The sequence below is a fragment of the Pogona vitticeps genome, chromosome 12, assembly GCF_051106095.1.
Source record: "Pogona vitticeps strain Pit_001003342236 chromosome 12, PviZW2.1, whole genome shotgun sequence".
Lineage (NCBI taxonomy): Eukaryota > Metazoa > Chordata > Lepidosauria > Squamata > Agamidae > Pogona > Pogona vitticeps.
The window spans coordinates 18,774,336-18,794,271 of NC_135794.1; the positions used below are offsets into that span (position 1 = coordinate 18,774,336).

Consider the following 19,936-nt stretch of genomic DNA (forward strand, 5'->3'; position numbering starts at 1 on the left):
TATTTATTTTATTTATATCCCGCCTATCTAATCAATTAAGATAACTGTGTAATTATAAGAGGAAAGAGAAGGACAGAAATAACATTAAACACACACACACACACTTTACACATTGCTAATCAGATGACAAAAAAGAATTCCAGAGAGAAGAGGAAAGCATCATATATGTAAAACCTCTTTTCCTCTTTGCATCAGCTCAGAGGGGTTAAAGACCCTTCCCTTTGCTAATAGCACAAAAAACACTGCTGATTTGTATTGGTTTCAGCTCTGCAGTATTTTAAATCAGTTTGTAGTCACATGGTTTATATATTGGTGTGTGCATTCACTTTCGAAACAACAGTTCAGTTTAAATTAAATGGGTTTGGGAGGCCACTTGTGGTATGCACACATTTTTTGCCAGTAGATTTGCAATCTGCAAAGTTCCCATGCAGTGGAATGTCCTGTTTTTGAAATAATCAAGTGATGCAACACTAAACCTTTTAAGATTTTTTTTAATGAATGGATGGCACCGTCACTGAAGACACAATTTATGACAGTAGTATTTATGTTGTCCAAATCAAGTGAAGAGAGTTTATTTAAGTAATGGTTCATTTTTAAAAGCCTCCACTTGCCTCTCCTAAAATATTCAAATAGCAGCCAAAAAACATTGGGCTTCTTCATGTGTAGTGTACCTGGGATTTTTAACATCAATTTTATTTAACAAAATCCTGTTCTACAGCAGTTCTTATTGTCAGTATAACTACCCTCTAAGTTTTGTATCTCTCAAATGAGGCTATACACTGAATTGGTTCTGTGTCCCCTTTTAAAGTCCTTACTAAGTACAAAAATTGGCCTCAGTTAATTGCTGATCACTAGCTTGTAATCTTCTCTTTCCCTCTTGTCTGGAAAATAGTATGAGAACTTTCGGGAACCCTGCTTATTTAGATAGTAGGTCACACACTCTTGCTGTTTTATGAATCAACCTTCATGGTCAGTGGCGTTTTTCGTTTTCTTAACTGATTGCTTATGAATGGCAAAATGAAACACATCCATGTCTTCGTCTTTGCCCCTGCTCATCATTTAACAATTTACAAAGGGGGGGGGAATTAGCCTTTCAATAAGGAGGGCCTGGGTTGTTGTTTTGAAACTTCATGTGGTGCTTGACGGGGTTCCCAGTACGATCATGGGAAGTTAGGATCTCATATCAAAGGGTTTATAGCTAATGATTTTAAGTATGGTTCAATTTTATTGCTCCTCCGGTAGGCTAAAACCTTCAACAACTCTGTGACCTCTTTCCAGTCAATCCAATTCTATCTAATGCTGTGTGACTAATATGGTGGATATTTAATCTACTTTTGCTGCTGAAATTACTTTTGAGTTGCAGAGCAGAGATATATTTTTTTCTTGAAATCTCCTCTAGGGGAAAATGCTGATCAGAGGTTCATACAAAGTTGTGCTACCTTAATATACATACACTCAGTGTTGAAGGAAGAAGAAATGTTGCAGAGATTTTTTTAAAAAAGTCATTTAATACCTGAACATCATAGAACATATACTTAACTAAAGAAATAATTGCATTTTGGAAGTCAAAGCTACATGAGAAGGAAATTGGGAATCAGGCATTACCATTCACATACTTATTATAGGTGCAGTGATGAATTACCCTATTGTAACAAAATACTTTTGGAATATAATTAAAGAGAACGTAAAATACTAACAAAAACTCCAAATGTAAGATTCAGCTTCCTGTAGGCAAAAGAGAGAAGATGTACCACTTCTACCATACTTCAAAGTATTTCATATTCCCCAGTCAAACTAAATAATATTGCCTGAAATCTTATTGATGTTCCCATAAGGTCTGTGTAATTTGTTGTGGTGAATTGTTGAGATGCTGGGCCATGTCACAGTTGTGCAATTGTGCAGGTGACCAGACATATGATCAAGATGTGCCCCAACGCTTCACCAATTAGCTGCAATTAGCTTCAGCAAGTTATGCAGACTTCACACAAATAACAGTAGGGTTCTGCCTATTGATGGCCATTAATAGACAAACTTAGATTTTGAGGCATCTAAATGAGGATTCCCAGTGTGGTTTCATGGATAGAGTGACAGACTCGGATTCTGGGGAACAGGATTTGAATCCTCACTTGGCCATGGAAACTCATTGGAGGACTGGAATTGGTAAAACCACTCCTTAAATATCTCATTAACTTTGAGAGCCTTGTTAGGGTCACTATAAGTCAGTTCTGACTGGACAGCACAGAACACCCACCCACACATGACAGTAGCCAACTTGTAGCCTCCTTTGTATTTTGGTGAGAGACTTTGGTTTCTTTTTCTCTCACATTTTTGTTTTAAAGTCTTACATTCTTATGGTCTTGAAGAAATATTTGGCTTTCGGTAAGTTCTTATTAAAAATGAACGGAAATGACATTCAAACCCATCCTTAAATTAAAGCTTAAAATAATATTTCAGCAGAGCAAAGCTACTTTGCTGGTTGATACCTCCCAGAATCCCCCTGTTGTTGTTATTTAGTCATTAAGTCATGTCGGACTCTTCGTGACCCCATGGACCAGAGCACGCCAGGCCCTCCTGTCTTCCACGGCCTCCCAGAGTTGGGTCAAATTCATGTTGGTCGCTTCGGTGACTCTTTCCAACCATCTCATTCTCTGTCGTCCCCTTCTCCTCTTGCCCTCCCACTTTCCCAACATCAGGGTCTTTTCCAGGAAGCCTTCTCTTCTCATGAGATGGCCAAGGTATTGGAGCCTCAGCTTCAGGATTTGTCCCTCCAGTGAGCACTTCCAGTTGATTTCCTTCAGAATGGATAGGTTTGTTCTTTTCGCAGTCCAGGGGACTCTCAAGGGTCTCCTCAAGCACCACAATTCAAAGGCATCAATTCTTTGGCAGTCAGCTTTCTTTATGGTCCAGCTCTCACTTCCATACATCACTACTGGAAAAACCATAGCTTTGACTATACGAACCTTTGTCAGCAAGGTAATGTCTCTGCTTTTTAAGCTGCTGTCTTAAAATGAGACATGAGGAAATGAGAATTCTGGGTGTTGTAGTCAAACAGTGGGAGTAGCTTTGGCAGTCTTAGGATAGACTGTGAAAGAGTAGGTACACAGCTAATGGCAATGTTGATCTCAGCTCAGATCGTAAGCTCTCAGCAAGAACCTGGAGAAACAGATGCTCATGAAAAGCAGACCATACCAAGTGAAATGACCTTGCCCAATTCAGCACCAAAAGGCAGCCTCATATGTTCCTATTAGATTGAAGTTGAGAACAGCCAAATTCCTTAAGAGAATCAAGAGAATTGGGGGGGGGGAGCCTTGCACCAATTTGTCTCCATCTAGTTCCCACCTTTATGTCTGAGAAGCAGTTTGTTATTTAGATTCCACAAAGACGTTTCTGTTAAAAGTAATAAATAAATCTGTTGTTCCACCCACAGCCCTCTGCGAACACATGACAAAACGATCCAAAAGTGACAAGCAGCATGTGCGGTTAATTTATAGACAAATGAATTTGGAGCAGGTACGCACCAAGGTGTAAAGTGGTATATTATAACAGATTTTCATGCCATATGCATTTGCTTTTGCAGTTGATGGTGAGGAAATGATTGAAATGAAATGGGCACTCCCTCCCCCCCACCCCCGCCATTTAAAGGAATGCAGCAATTTTTCAAAATAATATTCCCTCAAAGTTCCCTCACATAATTAGATGAATATGCCTTTTGATGTGCCATGTGTAGAGTCAGGTTTAATAGTTATTTATTCATTTATATATTTATTTATTTTAAAAAGCCACCTTTTAATCAAGCACAGTTTAAATTGAGTCTTACCTGAGTTTGGAAGCTTTAAGGAAATATGCTTTGGAACTTTATGCCACCTAAATGTCTAATGTAGGATGTGAAGAAGCAATTTGAACTTTGATGAGCCCCTGTCTTGCAGTTCTTAATTATCCCTCAGGTTCATTCTCATCCTCAAAAGATTGTACAGAATACAAGGTGAGCTTTCCACTTTATAATGGCAACTGCTCTCTAGGTTCACCAAAAGCTAAAGTGTTCTTCTGAACAAAGCCCGGATAACATCTCCTGTTCCCATCATGTACTGGCTCCACTTCCAACAAGACTCCACCCAGGAAGTACTCCATAAATCTCTTGATCGGACATGAAAATATTATCACCTTTTAGAGATCGATTCCCATCAACCTTTGGTCAGGAGAGTCCAATACAGACGTGATGCCATGCATGCTTTCCTGCCTGTTCCTGTTACAAGTTTAAACATGAGCACCTTGAGTTTGATTTCAGATACAGTCGTGCCCCGCTTGATGATTACTCCGTTTAATGATGAATCCGCTTCACGATGATGTTTTTGCGAGCACAAAAGCGATTGCAAAATGATGTTTGAATGGGGTTTTTTTGCTTAGCGATTATTGGTTCCCTGCTTCGGGAACCAATTTTTCGCTAAACAATTTTTTTCAGCAGCTGATCGGTGGTTTTCAAAATGGCTGCTGGCTCTCAAAATGGCCCTCCGGTGTTTTTTAGGAGGCATTTTTCACAAGACTGGCACCAGAAAATGGCCGCCCTATGGAGGATCTTTGCTTTACGATGAGGTATTTCACCCATTAGAATGCATTAGCCAGTTTCTAATGCATTCTAATGGGCTTTTTAATTTCGCTTGACGAAGATTTCGCTTAACATTGATTTCAACAGCATGGATTATCCTCGTCAAGCGAGGCACCACTGTAGACTGCTCACACATGGACCATCCAACTGGACATTTTCTATGCAAGATTGCCCAATGAAGAGCAGTGATACTGACCTTATGGAAGTGACAGGTTTGGACTTACCGTGAGCTGGGACACTCCTCCCTTTTTAAAATCACAATAAACTATGCACTAAATCGTGTCTATTTTCATAATATAGCCTACACAAAAAAGGGGAGGAACATATACAAACATTCCCTTTGATTTTTTTTTCCCTCCCCACTAGTGCTAGATCCTTCCTTTCCTTGATGTATTTTGAATATGTAGAATGCATTAGGGCTCTTTAACTTTGCTATTTCCTTCCATTTTTGACAGTTAGTGGCAAAGAGCTAGCCACAGCGTTTGCTTTATTTTTGGCGTGGAACTGTCAAAATCTTTCCTCAAGGGAAGAGATGCTAGCGGTGAGATGATTCTTTCTTTCCTTTTTCTTTTTAACCCATCATTTTGCTTCCGTGGCCAGCAAGCACTAACATTTCAGTGAAATACGTAAACCCTCCACACTTGAAACTTAGAACAGGGGGAAATGGGCAACGTGGAGTCAAACAGAGAGGGGTCAATAATATTAGCCACATTTGGGGCTGTGTCATCACAAACATTGGGAATAGCCCAATGGAAATAAGTGTGGTTGTAAATGGAAAGTATGAAATGTCTATTGATCAGCCTCAGAAAGTCATTGTGATATATTTGCAGCAGTTACATTGAGATGGGACAGACCTAACCTACCTTGTAAGGTTGCTGCCAAATCTGGAAGAAGTTCCATTTTTGTATCTGCGTCTTGCCACCAGGATGGCCCAGCAAGAGTTACAGAGAGATCATACACATGAAATCCTTGTGTTGCATTCCCCCTGCTCCTGATTGATTGATTGATTGAACTTGTATACTGCACTAATTAGTGGGCAGTTTATATTTAAAAATAACTTTTAAATATAATAACAATAAAAAAGCAAATATCACATATAATCAAATAAAGCAATAAAAAAATCAATGGAGAACTGAAAGGTAGTGAACAAGCAAGATAAAGATAATCAGTCCTCCATGCTATACTAAGGCAGGATGCTCTCAAATACCCTTGTTCTGAATATCTTTTTGAAGCTGGTAAGGTGGGGGGGGCAGGTGTTGCTGCCCTGGGAGCCCATTTCACGGAGATGGGGCCATGATTGAGAATGCCCCGTTTCTCGTTGATGACTTCCTGGTGTCCCTGATTGTCCTGGCAATCCAGAGGAACAGGCCGGAGAGAACTGGGTGGCACAAGTGGAAATTTTTAGGGAAAGAATCAAGATTTAGAATAAGAGTTTGAAACCTTCACCCAGAGAACTGGATGCAACCCACAGGAGTTTGCTGTCTGTCCTAGAAGCTACTCCAGTTGTTGCCTTGAACCGGTGAAAGAAGAGACACCCATTAAAGTTTAAACACCCTGCACAGATCTGAAGAGTCTTTCACAGACCAGAAAGGTGTTCTAGAGGACTGAGTTGTGTTTTCCCAGAAGAAAAAAATAGCGGGAGTAAGAGTTATTTGTGGATTTTGGAAGGTTTAGTTGGCTTTCTCCAGCTACCACACGCCCATAAAATAAAAAAAGAAGATGAAATTAAAAAGTGGGCAAAATAGTTTTAAACATACATATTGGTTAAACAACAATAACAACACCCCATTTTGCTCACAGACTGGAGCAAAATAAATCACTGTGTACACCCCAAGGGGGAAAAATACTTCTCACAAACATTTATTCCTTTCTTTTCTCCCCTCACCTTTCTCTTTCATACAGACCCTTTGCTGTCTCTCTCCAGTCTTGTTTGCTGAGGGAAAGGAATTACTATTTTTTTTAAAAAAAAACCACATATAATTCCCTTCCCTGCCTGTGATTTGAGTTTTGTGAAAATATTCAGCAAATATCAAACAATGTGATAGGAAATGCCTTCGTTTTTGTCAATATTTGTCATGCAAACCAACCTCCCCCCAAAAAAACAACTCTAATAACTAAGGGAAACATTATAGCTTCTCTCCTCTCACATGTTCCCTCTTTTTCAAAAGGCTTCCACTTCACAGTTTTCAGCTTCTGACATCCTATGAACCGCTGTTCCCACAACTGACATTAGTGGTCAATCCTCTTGGCAGCCTAAGCTGAGAGGGGAAAAGGCTTAATGGAAATGCAAAGCTACTTCTGCAATCCTTCACCCAGCTCAGGAATAAAAAGCAGCTCAGGTGAGGCTCCTACAGCTTTGTCCTCAGTAGTGCTGCCTGCATCCATCACAGACCTTGGTAACATTCCTTTTTTGTACAACATCTCCCAACATGTCCAAGACTTAGATTTGAGGTAAAGGTTCCCCTTCACAATTTGTCCAGTCGTGTCTGACTCTAGGGGGTGGTGCTCATCTCCATTTCCAACCCATAGAACCAGCATTTGTCCGAAGACAATTTTCCATGGTCACGTGGCCAGCATGACTAGACACGGAACGCCTTACCTTCCCACCGAGGTGGTACCTATTTATCTACTCACTTTTGTTGTTACATTTTGCATGCTTTCGAAACGCTATTTGGCAGGAGCTGGGACAAGCGACGAGGGCTTGGATTCAATCTTACAATGGCTGGTCTTCCGACCTTGCAGCACAGAGGCTTCTGCAGTTTAACCCGCAGTGCCACCACATCTCCAATTAGATTTGAGAGCTTGGCTATATCCCCACTCACTACTCTCAACAAATTACAAGTGCCTTGATTCTTTGAGATGAAGCTACACTAGTAGCTCAACTAGCATTGAGTTAGTTAACTAGTTAGCTAACTCAATGTAATTCTATAGTGTAGATTCCGTTCAATACTCTAATCATGTTAGACTTGGCTAGACCTTTCATTGTTTCCTATGTGCAATATAAGCATACTTTATTGGTTTCCATTTATTTGTTTCCCTTACATCCCACATGACTGTATTATGCCTGATCTGTCACTTTTCCTTTGATATTTACCATGCCCATTTCCCATTCTTTCTGTCCACTCTTCCCCACCTTTAACATTTTGTCCTTCATTAACGATTGTTACTTGACTGCACTCTTATCAACCAAGAAAGCTAATGATAATAAAAGATTTAAAACAATCAGGTTAAAAGTGGAGAAGAATGATAAAACATAGCCAGGAGTTCAGCTGATATGTTAGAAAAGTGGAGTGGGAATAAAATCACGAAGAAGCTCTTAAAATATTATGGAGAACCGATTTGGTTAAGGAAATCAGTACCTTTACTGGATTGGTATATGGGGGGAAAAAAGAATGTTAAAATCCATGTCTGTGAAAATAAAAGAACATTTTTATAAATTGATTTGGTGATGGTATTGGACACCTGAAATTGTTAATAAAAGATTTTAAAAGAGAAGACAAAGAAAAATGGGGTGTGGGAGGCAGGCAAAGGGCATTTATTTCTCTGTTCTCTGAAAGATGCAACAGGAGGTAGAAAGAATGCTGGATTGACAGAGATTAATGGCTAATGACAAAAAATATAGCCTTCCTGGTTACTTTTTCCATCTCTTGCCTAAATTTGTAAGAATTATGTCACAGCTGTGGCAGAGTGCAGAACCCCATGGATAGCAAATGCCAGTGGAAGTGTCTCAAACTTCCATGAGTTTGATCAGTGGTTCCCAACCTTGGGTCCTCAGATGTTCTTAGACTAAAACTCCCAAAAGCCTTCACCGCTAGCTGTGCTGGCCAGGATCTCTGGGAGTTGTAGTCCAAGAACATCTGGAGACCTGAGGTGTGGGAACCACTGAGTTAGATGAAAGGGGAGTGAGGACATTTTTTTAAAAAAAAATATTGTTGTTTAGTCATTAAATTGTGTCCGACTCTTCGTGACCCCATGGACCAGAGCACGCCAGGCCCTCCTGTCTTCCATTGCCTCCCAGAGTTGGGTCAAATTCATGTTGGTAGCTTCAATGACACTGTCCAACCAACTCGTCCTCTGTCATTCCTTTCTCCTCTTGCCTTCGCACTTTCCTAAAATCGGGGTCTTTTCCAGGGAGTCTTCGCTTCTCATGCGATGGCCAAAGTTCAACATATCTTATTATTTATCCCCTATTATAAGGCTGGTGCAAGCTGTTGAGACTGAATCATTTAGTAGATTTGGTTGCTACGTACTCACCTCATTTTTTAAACTGATCCCATGGAAATTTCAGATTGCACTAAAATGGTTTCTGTGGCTATGTTTGATCCTCACGGAACTCTTCACTTTGCACACAGATCAAACATGTGAAGAGAAGTGCACTGGTTTCACTCTCCCATCGTCTTTTCCAGCCAGCCCCCATGCAAATCAGGTGCAGATCCATCAAGGTTCCAAACTCCCATGGAGAACATCCATGAATCATGGGGGCTCTCACAGGTAGGAGGGTGGCAGAAGTAAAAATTGAGTAAAAGTGGGGATCCTCTTGTAACTGGAGGGGTGGGAGCTCAAGGACTAAGATCTTGGAGTGTTCCAGTTGATATGGGGAACTATCATGGATTCAGGAGACTCTCCTCTTCAGACTTTTTTTTCCCATGAGGAACATGATGATGAAGAGTGTGTAGCTAAAGCTGTCTTCCTTGTGCATTGTCAAGCATGCTCAAGAAATGCCTGGGTAAGGCTGTAAACAGGAGCAGCTGAAGCTCTACCTCAGCCACCAATGGAAAAAGAAAATGCTATGACTATCTGTCTATTCTTCACCCACTGCCACAGAACTTCCTCCCGCCTTGCTTACTCACGTTGCTACTCCAAATTGCCTCCAAATTTTTCCTTCTCCTCCTTCCTCTTGGGGCAGTACCAGGCAGCAGAAGGAATCTGGAGAGAGCAGCACCAACAACACATCTCCTCTAAGAGCAGGCCAATGGTGAAACACTGGGTTCTGTGAGGATCCCTCAGAACCAGTCATTAGTGAGCCTGAAAGGCTGTTTGGGGGAAAGAACGCGCACACCCCAGCCAAAGTTGTGCAAAGTTGTCCAGAGTAGCAGATGCCGGGAGCCAGGAAAGACAAATGTGCGACTTCTGGTGGCCGAACGTCAGCTCAAAACCACAAGCCATGTCATGAGGCCTTTGCTGAGCTGCTTTTCAAACATTTCCCAAAACCTACAATCCTGGTCCAATGTCAAATCATCGTCAAGTTTAGTTTGTCATGAGCCTGTGGACGACACCCCCCCTTCTCCCAAGGAACCTACGCTGACCAGTACATTAAAAGAGTGGTGAGACTGTGTCTTTCATTTCTGAAGCGGGAGAAGGCAGCCATTAATTTCCCATCAATCTCTTCAACAGGAGATCATTTGTTTCCAGATTGTCTTCTTAGGGTCCTCCTCAGGATACGAAGCATGTCTTGGGAGGAGGCATACATAAGAGAACCTTTCACTATTAATCTCATTTACCTCTTTTGCCATGACAGATGGAGAGGCGCTGATTTGTTCTATGCGCCGGTCATGTGCATTCTCCCCCCCTTCTCCGAGTCTGGGAACAAATTGTCTTTTCAAAGTAACACAGTTAAATTGAGTGGATTTAGTGACCACTAAGTTCCAAGGTACATAAGACACATTAGAAACTTGTCGAAGTTAACATTGACATGACAGCCTCTATTGGAGAGCAGAAAGAATAAAAATGAGCTGGAGGCCATCTGCTGCTGTGGAAAAAAAAGAGAGAGAAAGAGACAATTCCCATTTATGTAATGCTGATTGTTCTGTCGGTCTGGAGGGTGCGGGCAGACTTGACATAGCGTCCGTGTACAGATTACACTTGTCACAGGGCTGTGTGTCACTGGCCGAAGACATTTCAGGCTGGAGGAAGGCAGTGTGGTACACTATGCAGATCACGGGAGTGGGAAATGTGGATTTTGGCCCTTTTGGATTTTCCAAGATCTCTCCCAGCACTCAAAAAGCACAAGGTGGTCAGGGTGATGCTCAACGTCTAGGGAGGACAAAACATGGTCCTTCAAGAGGACGAAGTGTCCTGCCCCTGGTATACACCATCCCAGTCCAGATCTGAAGCCTCTACTCAGCCATAGAAATCTCTAGGTTAATCACTTTTCTCAGACTGAGCTACCTCACAGGGTCGTTGTGCTTATAAAGTAGGGCAGGGAAGCAAACACTGTGAGCTGACTGGAGGAAATGTGGGATGTAGGTGTTAAGGCAGATAGTCCAAAAATTGGATCAGATGTGATTCCCTGGAAAGGCCTCAAACTCGTCTGTATGTAAAGCAACACAGAGTTTTCATATTCCACAGACTGAAGTACCATAGCCCAGTGTTTTAGGTATCTGAGAGTCAGAAGTTAGGAGTTTGATTCTCTTTGACAGGGGCTGGACTCCATGATCCGTAGGGCCCCTTCCAACTCTGCAGTTCTAAGAGGAGGAGGAGGAATTTTCAAACATGCACCAAAAATAGTTGGTTGTGGCCAAGGAACTGGCTCATCCATTTCCCCAGTGGCGACCTACATCCCATCATATCCTGATAGTATTCTACTCTTGCCAATGATCATCGTTTGCACAACACCCTTCCTCATTGCAGAATGAACGAATAAACAAATGAACAGACAGACAGACAGACAGACAGACAGACAGACAGACAGACAGACAGACAGACAGACAGACAGACATAGATAGATAGATAGATAGATAGATAGATAGATAGATAGATAGATAGATAGATAGATAGATAGATAGATAGATAGATAGATAGATAGATAGATAGATAGATAGATAGATAGATAGATAGATAGATAGATAGATAGATAGATAGATAGATAGATAGATAGATAGATAGATAGATAGATAGATAGATAGATGAGGATCATGAGGCAGCAGTCTTCTGGCAATTTTGACTATTCTCAGATTTCTTCTTCTTCTTCTTCTTCTTCTTCTTCTTCTTTCCTCCAGCGTTGCTTAGCTTTTGATTGATGTCACTGGCATGATTCTGCATTTGGAACATATCAAATACATTTGCTATGCTTTGAACATGAAAGAGGAAGGAAAACACAGAGTATTTAAAGAGCCAGAAAGGCAGGGCGGTGAAAGTGGTGATAGCAGATGAACAGGGAGGCTGAGTGCAGATTTCCACATTACAAAAGTTTGGAAATGTTACCTTTTTTTTCAGACTACGACTCCCCAAATTTCTACAGCCAGCCTTGCAGTCCAAAAGGGCAGAGTTTCTGAGCTCTGCCCATTTGCTGTCCAGACACTTGGAAAGCTGTACCACTGGGCAGGCTGCACTGTTTTTCAAAGACCATTGCAGAAAACTGGGGGAGGGTACTGGTATTCTGATCTTCCTCCTATTTCAATACAGTTGCCTTTAAAAGGAGGCAAGAGAGAGAGAGATAAATGAAGAGACAGAGGTACTCCGCTTTGAGTTTAACACCTGCAGCCATCCAATAAAGTTTAGTTTTATGATAGATTTTATGCTGTATGTTGCATAGTTTATTTCTACTGTTATATTGCCCAGAGTGATTCTTGATATGATGGGTGGTCCAGACATTCATTCATTCATTCATTCAATACATACATACATACATACATACATACATACATACATACATACATACATACATACATACATACATACATACATACATACATACATACATACATACTGGGTTTTATTATGAACAATGGAAGAAATTGATTGATTGATTGATTGATTGATTGATTGATTGATTGATCACTCGATCACTCGATCAATCAATCAATTCATTCATTCATTCATTTGTATACTATCCAAAATAGTGCTGTGCACTACTCAGGACATTTAACAACAAATATAACCAACATATCCTCCCCCAATTCTCAACAATACAATAAAGACAAACACAGCCACACTAAAATGAAATAATAAGGCCAGAAATGAAAATAAAAGCAATGAATGATAGTGGTAGGATGATGTAAAACTGAATCCCGCTGTCACCTTAGGGAAGGACTTCACTAAATGCTTCCTTCAACATATTGTGCTATGATTGTGAACAATGCTAAAAGACTTGCAGACTTGCCACCCATGTAGATAACACTGAACGTGTTGGACCAATGGTTTAAGTTGATACAATGAACTTTTTTGATGTTTATGACTTCTCTCCACTCCTACAAATTCTTCTTGACATGTTGATTTTTGTGTGTTGATTCAGGTCATCCATGCAGCTGTTTCCTTTTTTTTCCCCCCAGTCATGGTGTCAGTTTTCTGAAATCTCTGAAAACTTTATCTTAAAAAAAAAAAAACAACTTTTACAAACCAGTTTTATGGTCAGATGTCATCTAAGGACATGTTGCAATCTGGTGTCAAAGAAGTATCACACATACATCTGCAAAGTACAAAGGTTAGCAAAATGGCCAGGCTAGCACTAGAACTCACTTGACAGGAACTGCCTCTATTTGCCCGCTTTGTCATCAGCTGCATTTAGAATGCTTTCAGAATCAAAGCACTTCACTAAATACAGAACCTTTGTTGTTGTTTAGTCATTTAGTCATGTCCAACTCTTTGTGACCCCATGGACCAGAGCATGCCAGGCCCTCCTGTCTTCCACTGCCTCCCGGAGTTGGGTCAAATTCACGTTGGTAGCCCCGATGACACTAAAATACAGAACTACCATAAAATAAAACCTTAAAAATATGCAACTATTCTTATATACGTGACATTAATGAAATGTCACTGTATGGGAACAGTGTTACAGTTGGTGAGCTGTTCATGTAGACTGGGTCTCTGATGTGAAAAAGATGCATGCTCTGGTGGGTGCTTTTAGTGCTAAAGCTGCCTGGATAGTTCAGTGAGTTAGGTCAGAGAACCAGAGGTTGGGAGGTCCATTCCCCACTGGGCATCCCAGAATAGCCAGCCTGTGCAGCCTTGGGCCAGCCGCACAGTCCCAGGGCACCCCCAGAAGAAGCTAATGGCAAACCACTTCTGAGTACTCTCTACCTAAACCCCGAAAATTGGTGCTAAATGAGCAATTGCTCTTTCATTTCCACTCCTTCTGACCATGGTCTAGGTACGCGTGAAATAGAACCTGTATGTGAAGTCATTCAAACACTGGAATCTTCAGCCTAGAAAATCAGCACCTTGAATAGCTCCGAATAGCTGAGAAGAGGGACGGGAAATGGGGAGTCATTTTGGTGTTTTTTTTACTTGGTTGAAAAATTTCAGTTTTTGATGGAGAAGGGTTAGTAAGATAAGAAGTGGTGGGGCTTTTCCTTAAGAAGAAGAAAAGAAAGAAAAAGAATTATTTATCGTTTCTTTAAAAGAAATTAGACATTCCCTCCAATTCACTTTCTAGACTTTTTCACATTCAGAATGGAAGAAAGTTGAGATCTTATGGGATAAACCACCCAGAAATGAACAGATCCATCCATCCAGGCCTAGGGCTTATGATCTGAGTCAAAAGCTTTTATGCGCAAACAGCAAGCACCCTACTCTGATCCCTGGATCTTCTGCCAATCTTCTAGCCATAGAGGGCAATGAGTATGGAGAGAGAGAACTTCCATGAAAGTTAAGGTTCCAGTTCACATGGATGAGGGATTAGCAATTAAGGTTCCCCCAAAGACTGCCTTTGAGCATCTCATTCTCTCAGCGGTTATATGCCAGAGGCCATACGTACATCAGTATCTCCTATCTGTATGGGAGGATTGCAAACTGCATAGGGTAGAGCCAACAATTTCTGTTGCTAGTTGGGTTTTTTTCTCTTACCCTCTACTTTTCCTTCTTTTTCCTCTCCCTTCTTTTTCCCTATTCACCTGTCTCTCTTCCTTTCTTTATCACAAGAATTCTCGTCTTCTCTCCATTTTGCTCACTCTATCTCTTCCCCTCCTTCTCTTTCTCCTTCTTATGCTTCTCTTTCTGGTGCTGATAGTCGTTATGCCACCCCTTTTTCCTCTCGTTCTTTTCTTTCTCATAATCCTTCCCCTTCTCTCTGCCTTTCTAACTCTTCTTCCTGCCATCACCTTTCTTTTTCCATCCTCTAATTTATTTCCCATCTCATAAATCATCTCCATCTTTTTCCATTCATTTCCTATTCTTCCTTCCTTCCTCTTTTTCTCCTGCTGATCTTCTACCAGTTTCACTCCTCCTCCTCCTCCTTCTCTCTTACCAGAGATCTTGTAAGATTGCTTGTCAATGACGTTTCCATTACTTTTAAGACCACAGCTTGCCCCCCCCTTTCTTCTAGCACACGCAGGAGTAGGAATTTATTCTCTTCTACATGAGTCATGGAAAGGAGACCAGGCCAACATCGTGGATCACACAGAGACACCCCAGAAGACCCCATTGTGGCTGAGAAAATATGGGCACCGTCATACCTTTCATTCATTGTTGAAGCTGGCTGCCCTTCTCTTAGTAGCCCCGACACATCTGGAAATGACAGAACTTGACTTTTTTATGCAGGAAGCTCAGTTCAGAGGCTCAAAGGGATCACGGAAGATATTAAAAATGGGTGGCAAGGATCCAGATTGCTAATCATACCCTAGCAAATCTGGTCAGGAATGGGATTGCACACTCCTCATAAATGAGCAGAAATTTTCAAAAGGTGGACCTCGTTCTCCGTGCATGGCAAAGAATCCCATTATATTTCCATGTACCATGGGGGAGAAGGAGGGGGCTGTGGTTGTTGGGGGGGGGTCAGTGGCAGAGGGAAGACCCTCCTAAGTGTCAATACTGAGAGTTCCCGAAAGGCCTGAGATTTTAAGGAAGTAACAAGGATGTGAAATGAATTTTAACACCACGACTGACACACAACTATGGAGTTCTAATTATAATTTTGCGAAGAGAATGGTGATGCCAAGGTTTCACAAGTGGGGGGGGGGGGAGGAAGAAGAAGAAATCTATTTACAGGAGAGGGAAATATATTCTGCTTTTCATTTGATAAAGTAAAGGAGGGAAGTAATTATTGCTCAGAGCCCCACAAAGATCTAGGAAATGGCCGCCCTCCCTTTAATAAGTCCTTGTGGCAGCTAAGTGGGGATCAGCAATATATTTTATCGGGTCTGCATTCAAGTAGCACTAAATATATGCAGGTAGGAATTAAATAGTATCTGAGTTTAATTAAAATGATATATGAAAAAAAACACCACACCACACCCTCCCCACACGGCAAAGAATGACTGGGAGACGGCTTGACGGCGTTTTAACCAGTAACCTCAGACCCTAATTAGAAATGCTTTTCGTATCTCCTCCATGCAAGGGCTTAATTTGAGGCGAGACAGTGAGCGAGGGCTTGGGGAACACAGTTAATTCTGCATTCGATCTGGGTTTGTATGGAAGCAGGCAGCCGTTGATTGACCAAGCTGCGGCACAGATCCCATGACCTTGCCGGGATTTTCATGTGAGGTGTTAATTGAGAGGGTGGGTTAATCTTTCAGCATCATTGTCTCTGAGCAATGGGCAAAGTTTGCACGCTCTCTGGTTCCTTACCCTGCCGTGCATTTGATCTCGCCTTCCTAATTCTCCAACGAGGACGGCCCTACAGGAGGAGGAGAAAAAAGGAAAAAAGAAAAGAGGGGAGAGAAACAGGCGAGAATCTCGTCCATGGATTTATTCCTTGGCAGGAGGAAAATAGCTGTGTGATCTTGCTCCTTGCAGATGGAGTTAATCACCAACCTTTTAGGTGCTATTTATTCAGATGGATTGCCCTCTCTTTCCTGAAGGCTGAGTTCAGATTAGACTTTATATTTTCCATATAGGAAAGAAGATGGGGGAAAAAAGAGGTCCCTCCTTCCAAAAGATTTCACAACTTTGTTGAGAGTTGATAGAAAAGAATCAGTACAGAGAAAGGCTTTAAGGTTAATATACAAAGGCATAACATCTAGTATAGACATATTCACCAGTGCTGATGAAGCACATAGAGCTGTTCAGGAAATGTGACATGTCCATGTGAATCGTATTCCACAAACACAGGAAGGGAGACCCAAACCAAATTCTGAACAGGATAAAAACATTACATAGAAAAGGTAGTTTTGTGGGAACCCAAGTCTCCTCCCGAAAGATCAACCCAGAAGTTCCATTGGATGCAACTTTCTGTGGCCTGAAAGGTGCTTCTGAAAAGCTGGATGGAGGTGATACATCCTCTATTAGTTGTCTCTGAGAGTTAGTGTTCCGAGAATAGCTTACCCTTGCTTTTTAGCAAAGAGTGGCTGTTCTCGTGGCTAATAGCCAGGTCTAGATCCTTCTCTATGGGCATGCTTAATTCTTTTCCCCAACACTGTTATTCTTTCAGATGCCACCCTAGTAAGTGACCAGCTTGCATCAGTGAGTTCCATAACTTTGTAATGTGAGAAGCAGTGCATCTCAGGTTTTGCAAGGTGATCCAATACCTGCTTGCTGGAGTAACTGGGAGTAAGGGCCTGACAACCACTGCTGCCATTGTTTCCATTGCTTTGTCCGCAGCAATGGGCTGGACCGCATGTCTGAAATCACTGGGTCCCCATCTCAATGACCCCAGCCCTGACCCCACCAAACCCCTACGTGGATGTAGGGAGCTGAAAGCAAGAATAAAGTATAACCAGTGAATTTGATGGTGCAGTCCTCAATCTGCTCAGCAACACAATGTCTACAAACAAGGCAGAGGAGGGACCACTTAGGGCAACTTACCCAGCATCCCTCAAAAAACAGAATGAAGACAATTTCCTCCAGTTTTTCTATCTAACCTCTAGTATATTGCTTCCCAAACTGGGTAGCGTGACTCCAAGGGGTGTTTGAAAAACAAAATTGAGGTTGGGGAGATGGAGGTTGTCAACTGTGTTACGTATTGCCGAGATAACATACAATTTCTCACAAAAGGCATTATTTTTACTTATTTTGAATGCTCAGGTAAGTGTGGAAGGTGCGGAATTCCCTTCACCATGGTTGCCCAGAACTGTGCAGTTTGGACAGTGCAGCCCAATGGGAAGCTTGCTTCTGCACCCCGAATGAACCACTTGGATGAACATGAAGGACCATCACAGTAGCAAGTGTGGGAGTGGGTGGAATAAAGATATATAGTATAGCCACACCCATATCCATCCATCCATCCATCCATCCATCCATCCATTCCAGGCAAAAATTATAAAATCAACCATCTATGAACAAATACTTTAAGTAGCTATAACTACTACACAGCAGAACAGGCAGCAGTAAATGTAGGCAACAAAGTTATGACAGTAACCTGAAAGAGAGTACAGAGTGGCTCTGTTAAACTCAACGGTGCCCAGATGGAATAACAGTGTTATCACTGGGCTGGGTGTTAAGGTGAGACCAAATACAGCAGATGGAGATGATATTGTTAGGTAGTAGAGTATTTTGCATCCATTTTTCAATGGGAAACAATGACTTAAATGGTGCTATTTTAATTTAAACATAATGGAAGAGACAATAATGGCAGGAAAAGCAGAAGGCAGTAGGAAAAAAGAAAGACCTAAACTGTGATGGATGAACTGGATAAAAGAAGCCTTCAGTTTGCAATAAATCCACCATAAAGTATAAGCAACTTCTTGGCAAATAACAAGAAGTTTTGTCTAAGGAACTTGGCTAACGTTGTCACTGAAAAGTCTTGGTTGTCAATCTCAAGCAGGAGTGAATAATCAGTGTCTGGCCCTTTTTTGATGGGTGGCTCGGTGTAAGGGTACCCTTTTTTTGTAGGGATGAGAAAAATATGCAATCACTCCACCCTCGACATCCCACCACTCACTGCTTGAGCCACAGATTGTCAATACCATAGAGAAGAAAAACTCAGGCAACCAGCTTTCGTTGTTAATGTGGAAGGGCAGTGAGGCCAGTTCAGTTCTGATGTTTTAAAACACATTCTTGGGCTCAGAATTATTATGATTAAAAAACACCAGGCAAGTCAATCAAAATTATAAACACTGGTATTATATAACAGATACAAACTTAAACCAAAAATCTAAGTATCTGTTAAATACCGGTACAGTATGTATGCTGTTCCTAATACTGCTTTTTTTTGTAGCTCTGTTGTTGTTGTTGCTGCTGTTGTTGAATTCTACATCTAAATCTTTTGCACCTGTCTGCAGCTGGTGTGTATGGATGTTCTAGCAGAAGTAACAACAAGAACAAGAACAAGAACAAGAACAAGAACAAGAACAAGAACAAGAACAAGAACAACAACAACAACAACAACAACAACAACAATGTTCCTTCTGGACAAAACACATTTCAGTGGTCCCCATCGTCATTGGGGCTTTGGGAACAATATCAAGAACGTTCACACAGTACTATAAGCAGTTGCAGATCTCAGAAATAACACCATCAGAGCTACAAAAAATGGCAATTTTAGGAACAGCATAAACACTGCATTGATATTTAACAGATACTTAGGTTTTTAGTTAAAACTTATATCTGTTATAGAATAGCAGTCAATGTTGTTATAATTTTGACTGACTGTGCCTGGTGTTTTTTAATAATAATAATAATAATGATGATAACAACAACAACAACAACAACAACAACAACAACAACAACAACAACAACAACAACAACAACAACAATTTAGAACTGAAAACTTTAGCTGTTACCATCTCTGTCTGCACTGGGAAAATGCCTGGATTAAATAAATTCAATCCTAATCTACAGCCCTTGAGAAATCAGGACGCAACTTTTCTTAAAAGTAGCCAACATTTTGGTTTCATAGAGTTTTTGGAGAGAACCCCTGTGAAAATGAGGGGGGAAATCTGCTCAAACCTCCTGCATTTTCTCTCCCTTCCTCTCTCCCTGTTTTAATAAATAATGAATGACTCCTCATTTTTATGTGTTGTGTTACAAGCGTGTCATTTCCAACGTGAGGAGTATTTAAAAAAAACAACAACTTCAGGCAGTGTTAATATATACCAGCTGACCTTAAACATGACTCCCAAGTGTGTGCAGGATGGTAGTTAAAAGCAGCAGAAATAAGATGCTGTGTACAAAGAGTGATTTTTATTTTTAATTTTTTTTAACAAAAAGAAATAATAATAATAATAATAAGAATAATAAGAATAATAATAATAATAATAATAATAATAATAATAATAATAATAATAATAATAATAATAATAATAATAATAATAATACGAAAGGAAAAAGCAAAAATAGTAGCTGTCCTTGACATGCAAGGAAGCTTTCTGTTATTTGTTTTGTTATGCCAGCTGTAGATGGGGTTAACTGCAGTCCTTCAGCACCATAGCTAGCTAGCTATTCCCGATCACCATGCACCCATAATTTTGGAGACATTTCCACTCAGTTAAAAACATTCCACCAGGAGGTCTCTCCCTCTTT

General features: G+C 40.9%; 1 long non-coding RNA gene across 1 annotated transcript in view; it reads left to right on the top strand.

Moving 5' to 3' along the window:
* LOC144584629 (uncharacterized) overlaps positions 1 to 19,406 on the top strand; it is a 228,540-nt gene extending 209,134 nt beyond the window's left edge. The window contains exon 2 of the long non-coding RNA XR_013539003.1: positions 18,735 to 19,406. This is a non-coding gene — a long non-coding RNA (uncharacterized LOC144584629). The remainder of the gene's footprint in view (positions 1 to 18,734) is intronic.
* The last annotated feature ends 530 nt before the right edge of the window (positions 19,407 to 19,936 follow it).